The sequence below is a fragment of the Protomyctophum bolini genome (genome assembly GCF_963924005.1).
Source record: "Protomyctophum bolini genome assembly, chromosome: 8".
Classification (NCBI taxonomy): domain Eukaryota; kingdom Metazoa; phylum Chordata; class Actinopteri; order Myctophiformes; family Myctophidae; genus Protomyctophum; species Protomyctophum bolini.
Window position 1 is genome coordinate 47,335,004 of NC_137869.1, and position 11,950 is coordinate 47,346,953.

An 11,950-nucleotide genomic window follows, 5' to 3' on the forward strand; every position below is an offset into this window, starting at 1 on the left:
GTTAGTTAGGGTAGTTAGGGATTTAGAATTGTAATTTTGTTTAAACCTTCTGTTAGGGCCTTTAGGTAGGGGTAAACTTTTGATTTCCAGTTAGATTCGTTTTGTTAGAATAGCACCTGCACTCTGAAGCCAAAAAGTGAGAATTGTGAACAAGAAATGTACAAATTGTCTCTACTGTTGAACAAAAAGAGCGACTACAAATAAATTGGAGTTCTTTTCATCCTGTCTCCTCTCAAATTGTGTCATGTCCCTTCACCCTAGACGAAGGTCCATAACAAGGATAGAAAGAGAATAATTCAAGCTTTCCGTACAGCTGCAATGTTGATGAGTTTGACGTGTAATACAATTAGATAGGACTTTTCGGTTTGGATGAATGGGCTGCCATTGGAAGTTGCACCTAGCACCCTGCTATTAACTTATATGGTAAGATGGCCGCGGTCTGCATATGGAGAATAGCTTTTAACCACTTTAACCATTATTTTAAACTATAGCTGTTGAAAAATTGCAGGTCTACAAGCTCATAGCACGGCACGGAGTGCTGCATGGGCTACGAGCCTGTAGATCTGCTTTTTTTGAAAATCTTTCTTTACGGATAATTCTGTGGGTGATTGACGTTTGAGCACCGGTGCACGTTTTTCAGCAAACTGTAAGGATTTGGAAGACATTTAGTAGAATCCGGCTTCAGGTCCATAAATGGGTTAAAGAATGGAGACATTTAATATTTTCACCTGAGGTTAACTTCAGCAGTTCACTAAGGTGAGGGTCCAGCTGGTGAATCATGTCAATCATTTTTAAACACGCCTTGTTTCCCCTTTTCCACACGATGTCGATGACTAGACGCGCCTTTTCTGCTCTGACTCGCTCAGCTCTGACCGTCTCCATTTCCTCGTCGCTGATCACGTGGCTCTGCATGAGTCTGTCCAGTAGAGAATGCAGGGTGGGCTCCGTGACTCTTCGAACAAACTCCGTTCTCACACTCTTCAGCTTCTTCTCCGCTGCTTTGTCGTCCCGGGTCTTTATCTCTGTCAGACTCTGCTGATCTGTGGAAGCACCTTGAAGACAAGATGGAGGATCCATTGAATTATATTACTAGTGGTATAATAATAATGATAATATAGACAGAGAAGGAGGCAGGGCTGCTATAGCCGGGTAAACCGGGGACGGTTCACAAAGCTCACCTGGGCTTTCAGCTTTCAGGAGGGCTGACAAGGGTCCAGACGGCACGCGCAGCTCATCGCAGGCGGCTGACGAGGGTTCAGGTGGGATGTCGGCGGGATCTGCCAACAACGGATCATCAGTGCTAGGCTGAGTGTCAGCAGCACTGGGCTGCACAAGCTCTGGAGCACTGGGCTGCACACTGGGCAGCTCACTGGGCAGCACACTGGGCAGCACACTGGGCAGCACACTGGGCAGCACAGGCTCTGGAGCACTGGGCAGCACATTGGCCAGAATGGGCTCTGGAGCACTGGGCAGCACACTGGGCAGCACAGGCTCTGGAGCACTGGGCAGCACAGGCTCTGGAGCACTGGGCAGCACACTGGGCAACACATTGGGCAGCACACTGGGCAGCACACTGGGCAGCACAGGCTCTGGAGCACTGGGCAGCACACTGGGCAACACATTGGGCAGCACACTGGTTAGCACAGGCTCTGGAGCACTGGGCAGCACACTGGGTGTCACGATAGGCAGGAGATAGAACCCAAGCGCAGAGCCATAAGCAGAGAGATTAACTTATTTATTAAATCCAAAACAAGGGTAAAGCTTACACAAAACTACAAAAAGCAGCAAGCAGAAAACTCAAGGATGCAAAGCTAAACTTGTTTAAACACAAAAACAGGGTTGCAAAGCAGTTCAAAAAAGCAAACCTTTACATGAAGCCCAAGTGTAATGTCCAAAATACCAAAATCTCTGAGACACACGAAGAAGACAGGACTGCATGGAACACCTCAGGAACAGAGTGTATGTACTGGCAATGTTTGTGTGGAATGAGTCCAGTCTTATGGGGAGCAGGATGATTGGAGAAGTGTCCTCAGGTGTGAAAGGGGCATGGCACTGTGGGGATAATGAGGGAGTGTGAGCAGGTGTGTGGCAAGGACTGAGGCCCTCATTTATCAATCGAGTGTAAAATCTGCCACAGATTAGAGTGCAGGTTTCGTAGTACACCCACGTCGCCACGGCATTTATAAAGTGATCGCAAACAGCTGATCCTTCCTTAATTTCGTTCTGACGTTAATAAATGTGACGGCTGGAATCTATCTGGCACGCCCTATGAAATCAAGCCTCGCCCTCGTTTTTGCGACTGAACACATGAAATACGACCTGTGGGAACCATGGAAACCATGGAAAAAAGGTTTCTCCCGTGCCTTGCCCGCCTCACGCACCTCTCTCTCACACACACACACACACACACACACACACACACACACACACACACACACACACACGCAGAAGCACACGCAACTTGCAAGCCCACTGGTGTCTTGTTAAATAAAGAACGAACACCTGCATGAATTAAATAAAATTGTAGGCCTACCCTGTCTGTTTCCCTCTCACCTCGCTTGCCTTGCTGTCATGTCCACGCATGCACGCATATACATGACACATCGACATCGCATCGCCATGAATGGAATTAGTTTGTAGGCTGGCCTGTATTAATTTTACCCATTCGTGCTCAGTGCACGGCGAAGACTGCGCACTGCTGTGATATTAAAGTCCTGTAGGTGACTGCCGACATGATAGCCTAGCTCTCTCATACAGCATGAGAGAGGCTATCATGTCGTCAAGGCAGTCATAATCAACGTTTATGTAGTGATTTCTGATTTGATCATTGATGAACGAATCATGAACATATGGATGAAGGCTTGCCGCTTGCATGTGTGTTGGCGACGCACGCCGCGGTCCCGCGATCCTCCCGAGCCCCGAAAATGATCTCGCTTTTATCTGAACTGTCAAAACTGTCAAAACTGTCTAAGCACTTATAAATGGTGAATGATTAAGCCCCTTACGCCTATAGCCTGCTAGTACTTACTACAAATAGGCAAGCTGTATGCTTGTCACATGTCACTGGCGTGCAGTCCATTCATGCCTTTAAAAAAATAATATCATAATCGCATATGCCGCATCACCGCGTCCGCATGCGCTCCAAAATCATCTCACAAGTGCGCTCGCATAACAAGGCCAGTAAAGCAGTGTTTGATTAAGCTAACTAATACATTGTGAACATGTTATATTGTTTTTTATTGCGCGATTTTAATTACTTGTAAAGTTGGAAATCTCTCTTTTGTTTTTTACATACACATACTGTTTTATATTAACATTTTAGGAGTGAAAACATATGCTTGAATGCCTGTGACAGTGTCAGCAGTTCAGACAAGACTGCTCCGCTTGTGTACGACAGAAAAACAGCCAAGGAAAAAGCGTAAGCAAGCTGCCGACCAGACGTGGGATTTGAACGTTGTCACGTTCAATTTCAAGCTTTGGCGGAAATGGTAAATGTCAAAAATGTCGGCAATTTCGGCGTGCACCCATATTTTGGCGTACGCACGGTTGATAAATGAGGGCCTGAGAGTGGGAATGTAATGTGGGAGTGGTTGACATGGGGACATGGTCTGTAGGGCGCCAGACCATGACACTGGGCAGCACAGGCTCTGGAGCACTGGGCAGCACACTGGGCAACACATTGGGCAGCACACTGGGCAGCACACTGGGCAACACATTGGGCAGCACACTGGGCAGCACACTGGGCAACACATTGGGCAGCACACTGGGCAGCACAGGCTCTGGAGCACTGGGCAGCACACTGGGCAGCACATTGAGCAGCACAGGCTCTGGAGCACTGGGCAGCACACTGGGCAGCACACTGAGCAGCACAGGCTCTGGAGCACTGGGCAGCACACTGGGCAGCACACTGAGCAGCACAGGCTCTGGAGCACTGGGCAGCACACTGGGCAGCACAGGAGCACTGGATTCCATGGGCTCTTACAACATCATAGAAAGGGCAAACCGCGTATAACTATTCGATAAAAGGCTGTACAAAAACGTTTCTCAGCCCTGTACACTCAAGACACACTCTATATATGGCCAGTACAGAATTAATTCCATATGTTGATCTGACCTCATCAAACCCCTGTACACTCAAGACACACTCTATATATGGCCAGTACAGAATTAATTCCATATGTTGATCTGACCTCATCAAACCCCTGTACACTCAAGACACACTCTATATATGGCCAGTACAGAATTAATTCCATATGTTGATCTGACCTCATCAAACCCCTGTACACTCAAGACACACTCTATATATGGCCAGTACAGAATTAATTCCATATGTTGATCTGACCTCATCAAAACCCTGTACACTCAAGACACACTCTATATATGGCCAGTACAGAATTAATTTCATATTATGTTGATCTGACCTCATCAAACCCTGTACACTCAAGACACACTCTATATACGGCCAGTACAGAATTAATTCCATATGTTGATCTGAACCTCATCAAACCCCTGTACACTCAAGACACACTCTATATATGGCAAGTACATAATTCATTTCATATGTTGATCTGACCTCATCAAACCCCTGTACACTCAAGACACACTCTATATAAGGCCAGTACAGAATTCATTACATATGTTGATCTGACCTCATCAAACCCCTGTACACTCAAGACACACTCTATATATGGCCAGTACAGAATTAATTCCATATGTTGATCTGACCTCATCAAACCCCTGTACACTCAAGACACACTCTATATATGGCCAGTACAGAATTCATTCCATATGTTGATCTGACCTCATCAAACCCTGTACACTCAAGACACACTATATATGGCCAGTACAGAATTCATTTCATATGTTGATCTGACCTCATCAAACCCTGTACACTCAAGACACACTCTATATATGGCCAGTACAGAATTAATTTCATATTATGTTCATCTGACCCCATCAAACCCCTGTACACTCAAGACACACTCTATATATGGCCAGTACAGAATTCATTTCATATGTTGATCTGACCTCATCAAACCCTGTACACTCAAGACACACTCTATATATGGCCAGTACATAATTAATTCCATATGTTGATCTGACCTCATCAAACCCCTGTACACTCAAGACACACTCTATACTGTATATGGCCAGTACAGAATTAATTCCATATGTTGATCTGACCTCATCAAACCCCTGTACACTCAAGACACACTCTATATATGGCCAGTACAGAATTAATTTCATATTATGTTGATCTGACCTCATCAAACCCTGTACACTCAAGACACACTCTATATATGGCCAGTACAGAATTCATTGCATATGTTGATCTGACCTCATCAAACCCCTGTACACTCAAGACACACTCTATATAAGGCCAGTACAGAATTCATTACATATGTTGATCTGACCTCATCAAACCCCTGTACACTCAAGACACACTCTATATATGGCCAGTACAGAATTAATTCCATATGTTGATCTGACCTCATCAAACCCCTGTACACTCAAGACACACTCTATATATGGCCAGTACAGAATTAATTCCATATGTTGATCTGACCTCATCAAACCCCTGTACACTCAAGACACACTCTATGGCCAGTACAGAATTAATTCCATATGTTGATCTGACCTCATCAAACCCCTGTACACTCAAGACACACTCTATATACGGCCAGTACAGAATTAATTTCATAATGTTGATCTGACCTCATCAAACCCTGTACACTCAAGACACACTCTATATATGGCCAGTACAGAATTAATTTCATATTATGTTGATCTGACCTCATCAAACCCTGTACACTCAAGACACACTCTATATACGGCCAGTACAGAATTCATTCCATATGTTGATCTGACCATCCATGCCAAAGCGCCAGCGCTCGCCCAGCAGTATGCCGTCACCCAAGGTGGATGCGGGCACGCGACAAGGTCGCTTCTCACCCTCAGGGTGAGAAAACTGGCATTTTTTCCTGTAGTGTAAAATTAGTCAAACCTTTGATGATCGTATTCATGGTTGGATGCTACAGATGTGTTATTGATGCTCCTTCGCTGTTGGTGTGCTTCAGGGTTTGTGTAGCAGCTCCCGGGCCTATACTTCTCAGCAGTCTTTTGATGGACAAGACAAAATAAACAACATAAGAAAAAAGGAAAAAAAAATCACACAGATCCGTCTTGATCACATGATCACATTTATATAAAGAGCATGTGTACCGATTGATATTTGGATAACATCTGAAGGACTAATATGAAAAACATGTGTTTCACATATAAGTTGGCCTCCTGGTGCAGGCGCTGTAAAAGTCAGATTTGATAAATGCAGGGGAAATGTCGTTTTTTTCCTTGGCCTCTAGGGAGTGTGCACATGTCACAAACTTATACGCAGATCGGTGCAGTTATAGGTAAATAGTACGTGACTGGGCCTCTTAGTGCCAACCATGAGGCTGAGGAAGACTGAGGAAGACTCAGTCTTATAGTGGGAATGTGCGTGCACAGTTTCACGGCAATTGGACGCTGCGTTCATGATTTGCAGCATTTTGTTCGAAACGGGGCCAGTCGTGCAAACTTTAGATGTCAATCGTCAATAGCTAATCAGGATGGAACATGAAAAATGAAACAGATCTGTGTTGATCACATTACTATAAGTGTACCATCTGTACCAGTAATATAAAGTGTGTGTGTGTGTGTGTGTGTGTGTGTGTGTGTGTGTGTGTGTGTGTGTGTGTGTGTGTGTGTGTGTGTGTGTGTGTGTGTGTGTGTGTGTGTGTGTGTGTGTGCGTGCGTACGTGCGTGCGTGTCTGTACTCACAAGTGCAGCGACAGTTTAGCAAGAAGTTCACTACGACGACAGTCAAACCTTTGCAAAAAAACAATCACACAGAAACATTTGCCTGAATTGCCTCATAAGCTCTTTTCCCAGTTTACATTAGTTTAAATGCTCTTAAACAACTTCAAAAGCTATAAATCTTCAGAGAGCACAGGAATTCAAACTCACCTCCTCCCAGTCTGCCAGAGAACAAGTGAGGAAGATACTGTACAACACTGTGCACAGGTAGAGTTGCGACCTGATAGGCAGCCCCTCCCTATATGCGTGGAATGAATGATGAATATCCTTCGGGACAATACAGATTATTATTATTATTATTATTGTGCGGCAGAAAAGAGGATCGCCGCAATCATCTCTGTAGGAGGAAGTGAAGATTCTAGAGAGAACTGAGAACTCTTTAGTTCCCCGTTCTTTTGCAACCTTGACTGTGCTGGGAAGTTACACGCCTATATTTCTAATTTGCCCTTTGGACGTGCTATTACTTTCTACAGAACAATAAAAGTGCATAATAAATTCCAGCTGGGCTTCAGGAAGGGTCATAGTTAGCACTTTGAGATTCTTAGGAATGTAAAGTGCATTATAAATAAAATCCATTATTATTATTATTATTATTATTATTATAGTACTGAAACAGCACTTGTAAAAGTAATTAATGATCTGACGGTGTCCACCGACAAGAATCATGTGTCCATTCTCCTATAGGCCTACTCCTGGATTTAACGGCTACCGATCATTACATTTGAATACCGCGTCTTTAGTACTGGATTTTATTTAATTTTAATTTTAATTTTAATTTTAATTTTAATTTTAATTTTAATTTTAATTTTAATTTTAATTTTAATTTTAATTTTAATTTTAATTAATATTAAACGTATTAATAATTTTAACGTAATATGGTGTGACTATTAAGTGAGAAGAACTCAACTTCTGATCAGAGGTGCATGAAATCACCATGCACATTGCACAACACACACACGCACACACACGCACGTGTCAGAGACAGACAGACAGACAGACAGACAGAGATGGGGGGGGGAGAGAGGTAACTGCAGGTGTCTGTCTTTGCATCATTAGCTTATACATTATTGTTTACAGTCATTGCATTTAATTGCTGTTATTTACACTTACTTACTTAGGCCCATCGCTCCCAGTGGAGCATAGGCAACTCTTCTCCATACAACGCTGCATCCTTTCTGCTGAGATCTGAAATCTGCTCTGTACCTCTTTATTCCTGAGACATCCGACATCGTACCTCATGCTCTTCCAACTTGTGGAAGAGCATATGGTGGCCTCGCCATATATGTGATCAGACCTAGAGTGGCGCTTGAAGGGTTAATTTGCTGTGCTATACTAGAGAGTGCACTACTGTGCAGTACCAGTCTTGTGCAAGAAGCACAGGAAGTGCACAGGCTCTCGGTATCGAAGCAGTTGCTATGCAAAAAAGAGAATAGCTGAATAAGGAACTTGTACTATGTGGGTGGAACGTGAGAATTCAGTAATCTCCACGCCATAAGGCAACAGAGTGTAAGCCTATGGGCTCCATTTTCGTCACTGCTAAACCCCTTATCCCTAAACGTCTTTTTTTTTTTTTACCATTTTGAAAAACTTTTTTGAATAGTTCAAACTAGCCAATCTACATTGACACGTTGTGAGCTAGTAGAATGGCCATTTTAACTATTCAAAAATGTTTTGCAAAATAGTAGAGGCAAAAAAGTTTAGGGATAAGGGGTTTAGCGGTGACGAAAATGGAGCCCCATGTTGATGTAAAATGTGAAAAGTGAAAGCAGTGAATGATGATGTAAGGAGTAGTGAGGTCATAGGCCATAGGCAAACCAACAAAACTAGATATACTACATACATGAAGCTCAAGTCATACAATTAATTATTTTTTTCTGTCCAATAGAATTATGTCAAAATACTATACTTATTTTTTTATATAATAAAAAAATGACACTATGTATTGACACGTTATTTTGTGTTTATTGTGTTTGTTAAATGTAAATAATGGCTGTGCAGTCACAAATAAAGACAAACATTCAAAGTCAGGTGCTTTTATTTATAAGAGTATCATGTTTTTTTCATCGTGCAAAAGTTTTGCAAGATGAATTAAGATGCTGTGGTGATCAGTAACATAACACGATATCACAAACCGCTGTTCCTTCACCAAAGCTGAAAGGATTTGGAGCAATCATGTGCGAATTAGGTTGTGAATAGTCATGAAATGGTTGCTATATCGCCACCTATAGGCCGCTCACTGCAAACTGAAAAATGTATGGGGTCTTCTAGAGCACATCATACACTCCTGGACCAAATTTGGTGTAAATCAGCCTGGCAGATTTGGAGAAATGATGTCGACAGAAATACTAAGTGGCCCAGGAAATGAAAAGCAATGCATTTTTCCCATAGCCGTTTCTGAAAGTATTTATTTAAAGACGGTTACGCCGCGGACAAAGCCAACTCGGATCGTGACAAATCATGACAATGAACACAATATTTTGGGCCGATCAAATAATTTATAAGAAGAGTCTCTCTCATCTCCCTCTTGTTATTCAAGCAGAACAATTAAGATTGGACAATCAAGTCCCTATAGAAACCTAATTGCTCCCTAATCCTTTCAGCTTTGATGAAGGAACGGTGGTTTGTGATTAAAGGACCCCTTCACCACTTTTAAACCTGTGCACATATGAAAGATAAATGTGTTATGACAAGAACTTCATTGGAGCGGGTGAGATACATCAGCAAATCCACATTACAAAACTGCACAATCGATGCTGAGTGAAACAAGAATGGGCGACCTAAGCCGACCTTGCATGCATATAAATGGATGGTCCATTGTGTCGACCACCTAATACCTACTGGTGCAGTTTTACACCTCTGGCCTTTCACCTTTAACCTCCAGCGATGTATAGATACAACTTGAATCTGCTCGTGTTCATTTACATGATTATTTCCATAACTTGTACCAACCTCAGGAATAAATACACAGCAGAGAGTTATAATTATGTCAATTCGTTTTAATAAATAGCCCTATAATCTAGTTTACAATTATATTTGATCCTAATAGCTACAACATTATCAAATGAGCCTACAATCAAAAGAGAACAAAGATGGATGTTACCGACAATCTGAACAGAAATGATGGTTACCGGTAGACCTCTGGTCTGGACCCCCTACTATGTTGCTAGAGAGTCAAGATTTCATGGGAGCCAGAGACATTTATATCTCTCCGGTGCTAATCTAGTAGTCCAATCATAATAGTCCATTTCTTCAGGGGGTGCAATCTTGGCCATCCTCCCTCTTTGAAGTGTCACGTCTGTCGTGGTCATCTTCCTTCGGACTCCGCTCCCTGTGTGTACGTGTTTCCTTATGTGGGTGTATGTGATCTTTATTAAATGCTTATTCATGGTGACTGTATAGGTGTTCTGTCTGAATCAGTCAAAAGGTGGCTGATGGATTCATGAGAAATGAGTAAAGCTGTGAGCTTGTCCTGGATGCCTCAACAGAACACACTGCAAGCAACATGTCGCATATGCAGGTGAAAGAAACACAAGATAGATCAATCACAAGTGCATGTTAAACGTTACCACTCAATGACTGTAAAACAATATCTACACAAAATGCTATATCAACTTTCTCAATAAGCTGTCCCTGCATGGCCACAAAGCAGACAGTCACAGACAGTGTCCCAAGGAACGACTCACCCCTTTACCAACTCTCCCCCGCAAAGTGTTTTAATGTAGTTAACAGTTAATTTAGTATTTCCCTGAAATTATCTTGTATACAGATGCATTTTATTGTATAGTAGTCGATCTCTATAGGCTACTCTGTAAAATTAAGAAAGAATAACATGACACAGAGACGGTGACTGCTTGATTAAGTTAATTTAGGACCTTCTAGGAGTTCATTTCGTTTTATTATTAAAACACATTTCTTCCATGTAGCCCATGTTTTGTAATGGCATCATCATGCTATTATGCCCGTGGATATACAGAGTGAACTTAACAGTGATACATGAATATGATAATACCTTTTATATAATCACCAACATGAATTATGTTTGTTATTTGCACCTAGGTAGAGTAGTGGGGCGAGATGGAAAAGGGCCCGGCGACCGTACGTCCGTAGCGTACCTGTTACCATCCCAAGTGGGCTAACACAGACGCCCACCACCACAGTATAATCTGTGATACCTATAGCTATGTTGATTTGATTTGATTTGATTTGATTTGATCTACTGCCTCAACAGACCAGACGAGCCACATTGTGAAGGATTAGTCTGAGCTCTGAAGTGGTCATGTTTGTGCAACCAATGTCCTAATAAATCCCAATAAATAAATCATTGAAATAAAGAAATAAATCAAAATAATTAAATAATTGAAATAAATAATTGAAATAAATAAATAGATAGATAGATAGATAGATAGATAGATAGATAGATAGATAGATAGATAGATAGATAGATAGATAGATAGATAGATAGTTAGAAATGCCTTTGTGTGCCGTTGTTGCAAAAGGATCACAGCATAACCAACCTTGTACCACTAGAGCACATTACATTTGTGGTAAAAGTAAAGAAAATGAGACAATAAGATGCCGTTCCCTCTGCACCATGTTGTGTTGTTCTGTAGGAATTTGGGGCAAATGTACATCATGTACAAATTAAGTTTCTATGGGAACTTGAACGACCTTGGGTGTCAGAGGTGAGAGAGACTCATTCTCACTCACACACAAACACACACACACGCACGCACGCACGCACGCACGCACGCACGCACACACACACACACACACACACACACACACACACCACCGGCGTAATGACTGATGTTACACTTTCTGAAAATAGCTGATCTAGCTGCGACGCGTTGTGAACTTGTAGATCAGCTATTTTCAGTATGCAACCGCAAGTGTAAAATTACTTATACTGGATCTCTTGTCCACTAGTCCCTTCCTAACATTTTAGTCTAGTTTGTTTATTTGTTGACGAAATTGTCATCATAGGCCATAGTCTTAGTCATCATAGCTTAGTTTTAATTTAGTTTCCATTTAGTTTTCGTCAGTGAAAAAAGTTAGTCGCCGAACAATTTTGGTCTTAGTTTTAGGTCACATTCTCACC